The sequence below is a fragment of the Zingiber officinale genome, chromosome 4A (assembly GCF_018446385.1).
Source record: "Zingiber officinale cultivar Zhangliang chromosome 4A, Zo_v1.1, whole genome shotgun sequence".
NCBI lineage: Eukaryota > Viridiplantae > Streptophyta > Magnoliopsida > Zingiberales > Zingiberaceae > Zingiber > Zingiber officinale.
The window spans coordinates 68,166,930-68,180,696 of NC_055992.1; the positions used below are offsets into that span (position 1 = coordinate 68,166,930).

The 13,767-nt window shown below is 36.0% G+C and overlaps 1 pseudogene; it reads right to left on the bottom strand.

The window, feature by feature from the left end:
• LOC121969973 overlaps positions 1-5,988 on the bottom strand; it is a 49,766-nt pseudogene extending 43,778 nt beyond the window's left edge.
• Between the last annotated feature and the right edge of the window lie 7,779 nt (positions 5,989-13,767).

Genomic DNA, 13,767 nt, shown 5'->3' on the forward strand with positions numbered 1-13,767 from the left:
ATTATTTTACTACTGAAAACTACTACTTTTCATGAACTACAATATTTGTATTTTATCCCCCGCTTGTTGAGTGACTTCCAAATCACTCACCTCTTATAATCTATTTCAGTTAGAGATGAAATTGGAACCGAGAATGAGGTCGAGGATGGAGAGCAAGTCGAGTTTTAGGAATGGTGAATCAACTTCAACTACTGACAGGAAGATTAGAATTATGCTGCAATCATGAATTTTTAATTTAAGTGAATGTAATTTAATTCATTCGAATGGTGTAAACAGTGTACTATTTATTTTGGGAATGAAAAGACTGATTTTCTTTGGTAATTACTATACTGCTGAGGCTAGTTATTTTCGAATTTTGGATTTGAAAGCAACACCAATGTCAGTCGTCGATTGCGGGGCATGACACACTTTCTCTCCCTTCCAAAACATACATAACTCCACCAATTCACCAAGTCACCCACAACCCATCTCCTTCCTCCTGAACCTCCCCCATCGCCCCCGTCGCCGGCAACTGCCACTAGCACACTAGGTTAGCTTTTATATATTTCTAGTAAGTTTTTGTTCATCTCGCTATTCACTATTCACTCGGCTTCTGGTCAATAAGAAGATTATGTAGGAGAGATGACCTAGTGCTTCAAGGCGTAGCATTGGAATTGCTATGTAGATTTTTGTTTACCAAGGGTTCGAATCCCTCTCTTTCCGTTTATTTTAATTCACCAACGTTACTGAATCAAATCAAATACCATCTCAACAAAAGGACCCTTATTTGATATAAATTCTCAATTCCTAATCACATTCCTGTGATTAGTTTTTTTCTTTTATTTAATTATTGAAGATTAATGACGGAAAATGAGAAACAACCGGAAGTGGAATTGAAGCGAAAGTCTAGTGATATTGTTAAGGATTATGGAGTGTTAAAGAAGAAAGAGATTAGATCACTTGCAAATTGTGTAAGAGGTTTATTAATGAAGGGGCTTACCGGATGAAGCACCGCTTGAGAACATAAAGAATGATGACAATTTATAATATTATGTATAAAAAATAGTTAAAAAAATTCAACCACCTATGAGATCGAGGCGGTAGGCAGTCACGGACCGCCCCACCACTGACTACAGCCATTTACAACATTGGACAAAATAAAAAAATGATATATTAAATAAAAATGTGATTAGTAAGTCATTTCTTACTGCCAAAAGTAAGAACATCATATCCTTTATAGTAAGCAAATTTGTTCTCAATATATAGGACTGGACCCTTCGATGTTGTTGATGAATTGGTCCATGCTTCAAATGTGTGTGTTGGACACACCCCCCAAAAAAAACAAACACACACACACACACAAAGAAACTAAATTTAGGCACAAATTTTTGTTTAAAGGGTAGGATGTTGTACCTCTAATAAAAAGTTATATAGGGACAAGACTCCCTAAAGTCAACATGACATAACCCCTACACCGTGATAACCATTCTCTCTTTCTCTCTAATCACATGTTGCATTGTTGCTACCACTGCCCCACTAGCACCCTTCGCTGCCTTCCTCAACTAACCACAAATTAAAGATTACACCACTAATGCCAATCAAATTCCACTAGCACCAAGTGAGGAAGAGAGGTCAATGGCTTCAAATTGATTGAGAAATTATGACTCAAAAGAGATCCACAATTGAGATATAGCAAGTGACATCATTGATGCATTGCAACAAAGGGTCGGTTGATGGTTAAGATGGGGGAAGTGACTAAGAGACGTAACCATGGTTTAAAGTGTCATGCCGAGACAATCGAAACGGGCGAAACATCTCGTTCCGCTCGGCGACCGGCACCAGCATAACCCCGACACCAAACCCACGATAGGTGCAACGTATTATGCGACCCCATGGTCATAGCGGAGGGTTCGCTCGACCATGCAACAACAGCAAAGAGGTCACATAACCCTTCTGCTGCCGCCGCGGAGGCATCGTGCGACCTTGTGGTCTGCAGAGGGGTCACACGGCTAACGCAGTCGTGCCAAAGGAGTCACGCAATCCCCGTGGCCATAGCTGGTCGCGCAACCCCTCGACAACGCCAAAGTCGTGCAGGCTCGCGAGTGGTGTCAGATTTCAGATTTTTTTTAATTAAACTTAGATTAATTATTTTAATCAACTCCTAGCTATGATAGAGATAATCTAAAGAAACTTTATTAAACCCTAATAAAATTATCTAATTAATTTTATATTTCATTTATTTTAATTTAAAAATTATAATAAAATTTTTATTTATTTATTTATCTATTTTCATATCTTTTCCTTTTTTAAAAGATTATTTTTTATATTATTTATTTTTTAAATATTTTAGTTTTTAATTAATATATTTTATATTTAAAAATTATCGAAACTATATTAGTATAGCACGATACGATACCGAAATCGTATCACTCCGGTCCAAGACCGAAACCTTGGCATAGGTCGAAATTTTAAACCTTGGACGTAAGAAGTCCTCTAACAATAGATGATTGGTACTCATGTCGAACCTCCCCTGTGTTGATCTCAATCTTAGCAAATAGATGACATCCTATATGCTTATGTGCTCATTCAAAAAGGAGGAAAGTAGAGGCATTTTGGTAGTCTTGTGGTAGTCCCCTCTACATAGGTGGACTCTATGCTTCTTGGCTCAATCACAATGAAAACCCTCGATTGAGATCACAAAGAGGAGGACCAAGATATGTTATGATTCAATGCTATTGGAGAATAATTTCCATTATTACTTAAGGTAGGCCTCTACATATGTATATTATTAATTAATATAAATATCACAATCACGGTCTGATGCTAGTATTTACATATTGGTCTATGATAGACTCATATCTTTATGTCTAAGAATCTGTTAAGATTTGGTCAAGGAATAACACTAGTTGGGAAAAAAAGTTGGTGAATTTATCAATCTAGCAAATTGAAACTCATATAATACAAACTCTTCTTAAAATATAACTAAGGACATAGTAAATAAATATCTGATTCAAAGATTGACCTTGGTCATGATGTTCTATCTATTAAACTTCTTGGACCATAATGCCCATAAGAACTTTTTGTATTGTGTAAGTCAAAGCTAAACCAAATTAGTGGAGTTCAAAGAAACTAAGTGGTCCGACAGTCAATTCCTAGATTGGAATTTACATCTTTCATAGGCCGCCTACAATAAGATGGCAAGTCCATCAGACCATAAGAGATTTGTCTAAAAGCTCTTCTTTGAATTTTCTGAGTTTGTTGGTGCTATTTTGTCAAAGCATGTTGCAGTAGAAATTTACATTTTCCATTCTTTATTGATATGAATATGCAGCTTATTATGAATTCAGTATTACAGGATATAAAGTAAGAGTAAATCTGAGAAGAGATGTTTCAAACTTTTATAGTTTGGAACTTTGGCTTTAAGAGTGCAACTTTCTCAATAACAAACATCACCATAGAGAAAATGTTTAAAACCAAATAATCAAGGAAAAGGTTCCTCTATTAGAAGGGGAAGTGATTTTATTGCTGAGGAAGACATCCCATGGTCAAAGTATGTAAGATGTTAGAATCCAATGAGAATTATATTCTAAACTAGTTAACTGACTGGACCATACCTGTGCGGAATGTACTTAAGAGTAGTCCAAGTAAACTCTCCTCCCATTGAAAACCCAATAACATAAAATTTAGGTCCAAGTTCCAATTGGTGAGCCAACTCTTCAATATCTAATGCAATACTTTTCTCGGTCATCTTTGGGTTAGGATCACTCTGTCCATATCCAGCTCTGTCAAATGACAGCATATAAATCCCTAGTTCTTCAATCAATGCCTGAAAATTCACATGGTCCATATACTTACCAGCTTACACTAATTGGGTCCAAGGATATTGGAACAGCTAGAAGACATAGAAAAGGTGATTATTACCGGGGATATTGGGAATACATCATATCTGCAACAGTCAAAACCATGGATGAACACTATCTTGTACTTGGCTTTTTCTTTCAGAACTCCATTCTCCAAGTAGGCCAAATGCCTTCCATCTTTGAGCTTAATTCTTGAAGCTGTTACAGGAGGACCATCTTTAGACCCACAAATCTTTGCAGGTGGAGGCTGAATTAGATGATATGACCAAGCTATTAGCCCCACAAATAGAATGATTGAAAAATTTAGCATCATCCCTGTATTGCAAATTCATAGTTTAGTTGATTAAAAAAATAAGAGAGATAATACTAGAGAATAGAAGCATGGAATAAATCAAATAATCTAAATAGGTCACGTCTAGCTCCTTTCTTCCACAGAAAATACGTCTACCTACAAGCAACAAATTAAAAAGAAGAATAGAAGAAGGGGTGAAAATTATAACTACGAAGAAAGGTTCTTGACAAAGAATATGGAAAGTAATTTTTTAACGAAATAGTTTGACTATAATTCTTGTTACAATTCCTAAGCATTTTTTTAATACACTTTCAGAGATTTCATTTCCACAAGCACAAATTAACTAAAAACAACTTAGGTAAGAAATCACTGTTAGAAAAGATTTGCATCTTTGTTTTAACATATGGTATATGGGATTACAACATGAACTAGTTATTAAAGTGAGGTGAGAAAGACAAATAACCTTCACATGATTATGATTTCATAATGATGAACAAATTGTTCGAACCAGTTAAATAGAAAGCTATACATATTGCATTAGTTGTCATGTGAATAATCTCTGGAGAAAATGCATAAGTAATAAGCACACCACGTATAAACAGCTAAAACTGCAAAGTGTGTATACACATGTAGAAAAAATGAAAAAAGTAAAAACACATGCATGCACCCACACTATCATAAAATCATACAATACAGAATAAAATTCTCATAGTCTATATAGCAATATCAAGCAAATGAAGCAATAATTCTCACTGGTACTGTAAGTCTTCCTGCTAATGAAAACATTATAACCAAAACAAAATATTCAAAATTGATGTTCCCTGGTATTGTAAATCTCTTTACTGCTAAAGAAAGGTATTTAAACAACAAATTATGCAAGATTGATGTTCATCAAGTAATTATCAATTTGTGAGTCTTCAGATCCAACAAGTTCACAAGTTTTGGGATTCAGATCAGCAGAACTGTTCATATGGCCAAGTCGTTGTGGCATCTGTACTTCAATATTACATGAGAGATCTAGCATCTCTGGACTTCATCTCTCTATGGATTAGCATTTTTCTTAGATTCAACGGGTGGCAGTAACTTAGTAGGAATTTATCGATTCGGTCAATTTTGTCAGTTTACATTAACTACCAGTCTTTGCTCACACAATTTCAATATCCTATTCCTAATATATCCATGTAATGATGTAAATTTAGCAAACATTAAAGCTGACTTATAGACACTGGATAGAGAGACCTTCAGATGATTACTTCAAACTGATTATACAAGGAATCAAAAAATGTTACACCAAAAGAATCTCATAGATCCCACTACCCTTCAACCAACGTACTGAAAAATAAGCATGATTGACGCAACAAAATCAACGTAGGAGTTCAGCAACACTTCTGCAACAGCCCTTTGGAGTTATTTAAGGTTCAACTTATGCATGCAATGAACGATGCTAAAAATAGCAAAATAAATAAATAGATAGAAATAACTGCGTCGACCTTGGAATCTAAACTAAGTCAAAAATTCACAACCTCGATTCATACAGAAGAAATAACAAGGAACGGATGCAAAGTGTTGTAACTTTTTACAATAGTGAGTTGCAAACAGGAAAAGATCGAAACTTGAAAAAGGAAAGAAGAAACAAATCATGTTTCCAAGCAAATGAAGGTGAAGAGACCTCCAGATAGGAAAGAGGAACCAGCGCGCGCATTCTTCCGAGTGTGAGCTCTGGCAGATGCAGCAGAGACCTTCCTCGAAGGGCCTGGCATGGCTTGTTTGCGTCTCCTTCCCTGCCTCTCCCTTCCTTCGACCGGAAGACAACTTCCCCTGTTGTGACGATGCAAGAGATCCACGAGATCCCTTTCTTCTACGATCTTCAATTCTAGCTCCTAATTTTAATTTTTAATTGAGCCCTTAATTTATTTTTTACTTACTAATTTACTACCTTGTTGATTTAAAAATTAATATTAATTTGATCTCAACTCTCTATGCATTTAGAGATTTTCACAAAACTTAAAAGCATAATGTTAGCACATGATGTGAGCAAAATCAAGATTAAACCATTGAATCTAAACAAATTTTCAATATAGTGATTTTGGATCAATTCTTTACACTTACAAACTAATTGAGAAAAATAAAATTTGAAGTTTTAAATTGAGAGTCGAAAGAAATATTAAGTTTAAGGGGGTAAATTGAGATGCATCGCAGTATAGAATTTTATAAAGAACAAATAAATAAGGTGCCTTTTTTACTTTGGTCATTATCTAAAGATTCTCATTTTGGGATAATTTAGATTAATCACGAAAAGATTAAAACTAAAAAGAAAATACTTAAAGTCATTTATACTTTTAATTTTTCAGATACGATAAATACATAAATTATATAAAATATTTGGATTCTTTTATCATTTCAAAATTTAAGCAAATTATAATTAAAAAAATAGAAAGTTAGGTGCCATTTTATAAGAAAGGCGAAAAAATAAAGAAAATAAAAATAGTAAAATCATTCCCATAAGACAAATATTATTTCTAAAGTTGCGTTTTTCCGTAAAAAGAAAGGAGCGGATGAAGTTTGGGCATTCTTACTCACCTTGGGACCCAAATTAAATGATGGGCAATTGATTAGTACGTAATTCAACATGAAACTCAAAAAGTCTAGTCACGTGGCCGGCATTAACATAAGTGCAAAAATTAAAATGGTATATTTAAAGAATATTGATTCACCAGTGTTTCCCGTACTGTTCAAATTGTTTAAATCGAAATTGAAATTTATTTAAACTAATTCAACTTATTAATTTTTCAAAAAAAAAATAAAACAAATAAACCGAACCAATACAGCATCTATTAATTTAATCAAAATCAAATTAATTGAAAACACCAGTACCTATGCTAACCAACTTGACCACGTAGTCAGCCTCAACTGGACCACCCCTTCATAATTCATATGCTTCTCAGGCACAACTCTTTCCCATGGACCAATGATCCAATCAAACTCATTCAACCCGAATGGAGAAAAATACTGCATGAATATGAGACTCGAAATCTCACATTTTTTCTTTTTACTGAATATGCAAGCGGGACTACTGGAACAGCTATATTGGCTTAGATTTGATAGCCTTATAGAGCAACACAGTCATATAGGACTAGTTTAGTTGGTTGAAGTCAACCCTATTCTCTATCACTGCCCAGGCACTTTGCTTCCCAACAAAACTAATTTGGACTTGAACTATCTCGCTTTGCACCTTCACATTCGTCTTCATTCGATTTAATCGAATTAAGAATTTTAAAACTGAAATCAAACTGAATTACTAATGGGTGAAAATCGTAAGTACATGACTATCATCAAATAATAAAAAAAATCTATCTAACAGGGACTATAAAACCACATACTAACCAAAATCATGAAGCAGATTATCTAGACAATCATAAATCACAAGAATCGAGAAAGAAAAAAAAAATCAAGCACGAGAAGTCGTAGGAGAAATTTGATTTTGAGAAGTGATTCTAAGATTTTGATTTCATTACAATGACTATTGACACCTCAAATATTATTTACTTTCTTATCTCAACATTTATAGACATACAGGTAGTCTATTCCGAGATACTAGTATAGACTTTTAGGATTATACTAGTGTATCTACTCAAACGTGACACCTATTTTTAAAGTAGCCTTACTAAAGTAATCACTTTCTCAAGGAGGTTACTGTCACGATACCCCCACGGTCTCTAGATGCTAGCCCTTATTTTGTAACGTTGAATAGGGTAAACCTATTAGGTTCTATGATAGTCAATGATGCCCTCGTAAGATTTTGGACTACTTTTGTGACTAACTTCTCACGCCTCGATCTTTATAGGTTAGATATTTGAGTTTATCTTTCAATCATTCCCCGCGTCCCGTGGGATATGAAAATACATGGTTAGTGTCATAATCATATACGCGCAATAAAGTCATATCATGGATAAATATATTATGTGATAAAGACAGATAAATAAATATAGAAAATGAAAGTCAACAATACATCAGACTACTTTCTCATCCTAGAATTTAAAGTACTACTCAATAGAAATGGAGTTAGAATTGAAAAGTAAGAGAAGACATCTTAGAACTCAAATCAAAGAAAAAAGAAAAAAGAAAGCTTAGTGGTGATGTTGTTGATGTCTTTGGAAGAATTTCCAAGATCTATGGTGGACAGAAACTTCGATGACTCCTTAGAATGACTCTTGTAGTGTTCCCTGCCTCTTTCAAACAAGAGCCTCCTAGGCTTTTTTTATAGCCATTGGGATCGACTAAAAAGAAGGTAAAATACCAAAAATAGTGAAATGCCACCATCGCACCATGGCCAAGTTGTGTCGCTCCACACAACTGAAGTCAAGGGGCGGGTCGAACACGACCGTGCTAGTGTGCACAACCAGATCATGTCCAACGCTGTGAAGAAGAACACAATCCTGACTTGGGGCACAACTTGGGTGTGTCAAGTGTTGGATCAAAATAGTGCGATAGATGGGGGGGGGGGGGGGGGGGGAATATCGTGCTTAAAACTTTTCTTATCATATTTTAAAAACAATCAGAATATGCAGCGGAATGTAAAATACTCAGTTTGGTTACTTGGTTCGAAGTCTAGATCGACTTCTACTCCAAGACACGCGATCCTTGATCGCACCGATGGACAATCCACTAAAACACTTCTTTTCGAAAATCTCGGAAAGAAGTAGTGCGTACAATATACAAGATAGTAACACCCTACTATCTTGTAAGAGTTTAAGTATAATGCAAGTTTAAATAAATGTACCAACAATAATAAAAGACGGAGCTTGGTCGGCACTTCTGAATGGAGCAGCTTGCGAGTTGTAGAGCAGTAGCACGATCAACAGAAGCTTGCACAGATATGAATTTCGAACCAAACAATGTTACTTAGCCTTGGACCTCGATCTATCTTTTATAAGAACCGTCGACATTCGGTCGACCGATCCCTGGGTTCGATCGACTAAACCAGCTCCCTTCCATCCTCGCTAAGATCTGATGCTGATTCGATCTTCGACATTAACTGATCATTAAGGGTTCGGTCGACCGATCATTCTTTTCGGTTGACCGAACAATATCCTTCCCTATTCATCGAGATTTGCCAAGATGTGCACTTAATGCCGCATTGATGAGATGATTGTTCGGTCGACCGATCCATGTGTTCGGTCGACCGATCATCATGCTTTCCTTCTGCTTCTGATCAATTTGAAATGTGCTGAGTCGTCAGGGTTCGGTCAACCGATCATCTAGTTCAGTTGACCGATCAAGCTTTGATCGAACTCTGTTTTAGTCTAAACTTGTACCTGCTCCGAGTTGGCCTTGTTAGGTCGACCGATCAGGCCGAACCAGCAAAACAGTGTTAGACAATAATCTTGCAAAATAGATGTTAGCACAATAATAATACATCTAATGCATGAGTAAAAATAGATAGTTCAACTATCTTGATCTCAACTTAGAAACCATCCCGGTTTCTTCAGTTAGATCAGCGACCTTAGGTTGTTCCCTTCAGGAACCCGATCTCACTGTCGCTCCTCCAGTTGTTTACCTCAACTTACCTGCCAAATATTGATCCTCCAGATATGTTTAGACTTTTCACTTAGCCTTGATCTGCTAGCCAGGACTTTCTCTCGATCTTCGGTCCTCCAGACCTCTCGGTCTCACTGCCAAGTGTCAGGTCCTCTCGACCCACTTGGTCTTTCCACCTGGGTTCCACGATCTGCTAAGACTTTTTCCTACCTAGCCTCCAACTAGGTCTTTCCCGGTTGAGTAAACAGCCTGCACACTTAGTTAGCTTGTTAGATTACAACAAGACTTAACCTGAACCTTTGACAACATCAAAACTAAGGTTTGATTCTGGCGGAACTTACACCAACAATCTTCCCCTTTTTGATGTTTGGGTAAATAGCCTGCACACTTAGTTAACTTGTTAGATCACAACAAGACTTAACTTGAACCTTTGACAACATCAAAACTCAGGTTTGATTCTGGTGCAACTTGCACCAACAATCTCCCCCTTTTTGATGTTTGGCAACCAAGGTTCAAAGTTAAGTTATAAAGTACAGAAATAAACAAGCATTTTTAATTTACACTCTCCCCCTGAGTTGAACAACTCTCCCTGAATTCACCATCTCTCCCCCTTTGACACACATCAAAAATAGGAGAAACTAATAAATAGTTTTAAAGAATTAAAGTAGAAGTTTGATAAAAATATTAGAGTGAAAGGCTCTTTAAAAATTTGTAAAGTTATAGATTAGGAAAATGTGAAAACAAGAATTTTGAACACTCTGTAAGATTTGAAAATTTTAAGTTAATGAATTGGAAAAGAGAAACTAAAAATAGAATTTTGAACACTCTGTAAGATTTGAAAATTTTAAGTTAATGAATTGGAAAAGAGAAACTAAAAATTTTGAAAAATATGTGGAAAGTAAAGGTGAAAATTTAACAAAGTTAGGAGCGTAAGATAAAATTTTCATAAAGTTTTGAAAAATTTCCAAAAAAAATATAGAATTTTTAGATAATTTAAGGAAAGACAAAATACAAAAATGAATAATTAGAATGTGTTATGAAAAATATTGAATAATTTGTAACAATATTTTATAAAAGAGTAAAAATTTAGATATAATCTCCCCCTAAAATTGAGAATTTCCTAAAAGTCTAAGCATGGTATTAAAAACTAAAATATTGAAGGCGTTGGAATTTCGTTCTGTTTCAATTTCCCCTGTACAAAAATTGTACAAGTACAGAACTTTTCCTAGCAACTCGCATTTTCGATCAGACATGTGTTTGATCAATCGAACAAGTACTTGACGGATCAAAGCATACCTTGATCAAAATATAAGATCGCTGGCCTCTTGTATTGGTATTCAGGATCGATACAAAGAAAACTAAACTAATTACACAACAGAATCAAAGAACTAGTTGTACCTTTCCTTTGTAGCCAAAGACATTTGATTAAAGTGATTCTCATTTCAAAATATTTCAAAATAGATGTCCATACAAAAGCTAGGCTTATAGTATACATTCCAACAATCTCCCACTTATAGTAAAGGACTATGCTGCCATAAATGCTGTCATACATCTTATTCTCATCCCCTCAACATGTCTATCAAAATCTTTCATCGAAAGAGCCTTAGTGAAAGGATCTGCCAGATTATTTGCTGATATAATCTTAGCGACAACAACCTCTCCTTGTTTTACGATGTCTCGTATCAGGTGGTACTTGCACTCAATGTGTTTACTTGCCTTATGGGCTCGTGGTTCCTTCGAGTTTGCTACTGCACCACTGTTATTACAATAAATTATGATAACTTTGGACAAACTATAAATCACATCTAAGTCTATCAAGAAGTTTCTGAGCCATACAGCTTCTTTGGCTGCCTCAGAGGCTACCACATACTCAGCTTCCATGGTGGAGTCTGAAACACATTTATGCTTAACACTCCTCCATGCTATGACTCCACCTCTCAAAGTAAACACATATCCCGAGGTTGATTTACTACTGTCCCTATTTGATTGGAAGTCCGAATCCGTGTAACCCACAGGGAGTAAATCATCTGCCTGGTAAACCAGCATATAATCTCTAGTCCTTTTTAGATACTTTAATATATGTTTTACGACAGTCCAATGTCTCGGTCCTGGGTTACTTTGATATCTGCTAACCATGCCCATGACAAAACAGATATCCGATCTCATACATAGCATCGCATACATTAGGCTTCCTACAACCGAAGCATAAGGAACTGCCTTCATCTCCATTATCTCCTTTGGTGTCTTAGGACACATTTCTTTAGATAAAGGTACTCCATGCCTAAAAGGTAAAAAAAACTTTTCGTGGAGTTTTGCATGGTAAAACGAGATAGGATAGTATCGATATATGAAACTTGGGATAAGCACAACATCCTTTTCTTGTGATTCCGTATTACTTTGATCCCAAGAATATGTCCACATTCTCCCAAGTCCTTCATATCAAACTGCTTGGACATCCATACCCTTATATCTGACAACACTTTGACATTATTGTCAATGAGCAAAATGTCATCTATGTATAGTACAAGAAATACCACCACGTTTCTATCAATTTTCTTGTATACACAAGACTCATCCAGACACTGAATGAATCCATGAGACTAGATCGCTTCATCAAATCGGATGTTCCAAGATCTTGAAGCTTGCTTTAGTCCATAAATGGACCGATTGAGCTTACATACAAGATGCTCTTTGCCCTTCGCAATGAATCCCTCTGGTTGCTTCTATAGATGTTTTCTTCAAGACTTCCGTTAAGGAAAACTATCTTGACATTCATTTGCCAAACCTCATAATCCATATGAGTAGCAATAGATAAAATAATCCGGATAGACTTAAGCATGACTACCGGTGAAAAAGTTTTCTCATAATCGATTCCCTCTTTCTGAGTATACCCCTTCGCAACAAGCCTCTCTTTAAAGGTTTCCACCTTCCCGTCTGTTCCACTTTTCCTTTTGTAGACCCATTTACATCCAATGGCTTTTACACCATTTGGTGGTTCTATAAGCTCCCAGACCTGATTAGAATGCATAAATTTTATTTCAGAGTTCATTACACTTTACCAAGATGTTGCATCTTTATCTTGGAGTGCTTCATCATATGTCCAGGGATCAACTTTATGTTCACCAAGGATCAAGTCCGAAGACTCTCCCAAAAATATAAATCTATCAGGTTCATCATACCTGTAATTGTGCATCATTTATGAAATGTGTTGCAGTTACTTGTGGTATCTCATCTTGTACCGTTGGTACTAAAGTAGAAGTGTCCTCTTTTATTTCTTCAAAAATAATTTTACTCATGGGTTTGTGATTCATTACATAGTTCTCTTCTAAAAATCAGACATTAGTGCGAACAATGACCTTCTGATCTTTTGGACTATAAAACAAACCACCTTTCGTTCCTCTAGGATATCCCACGAACAAGTGAACTTCTATACGTGATTTCAACTTATCAGCGTCTCCATTCAACACATGTGTTGGACTACCCCAAATCCAAATGTGTTTCAAACTAGGCTTACACACATTCCATAATTCTGTGGGAGTAGAGGGTACTGACTTAGAAGGTACTAGGTTGAGAATGTATGCCGCCGTTTCCAGAGCATATCCCCAAAACGAATTTGGTAATTCTGAATAACTCATCATTGATCTAACCATTTCCATAAGAGTCATATTCATTCGTTCTGCCACATCATTCTGTTGGAGTGTGCCAGGTGCAGACAATTGGGATTGAATCCCGACCTCTGATAAGTAAGTCTTAAACTCTCCTAAGAGGTACTCTCCACCACGATCAGACCGTAGTATCTTGATACTTTTACCGTGATGTTTCTCCACATCAGCCTTGTACTCTTTGAACTTATCAAAGCACTTAGACTTATGGTGCATCAAGTAAATATACTCATATCTCGAATAGTCGTCTATAAAAGAGACAAAATATTCGAAACCACCTCTTGCCTGGATAGTCATAGGGCCACACAAATCAGAATGAACCAATTCCAACACTTCTTTGGCTCTATACCCCTTTGCCTTAAAAGGCTTCTTGGTCATTTTTCCTTCCAAGCAAGACTCGTAGGTCGGAAAGTTTTCCACTACCAATGAACCCAAA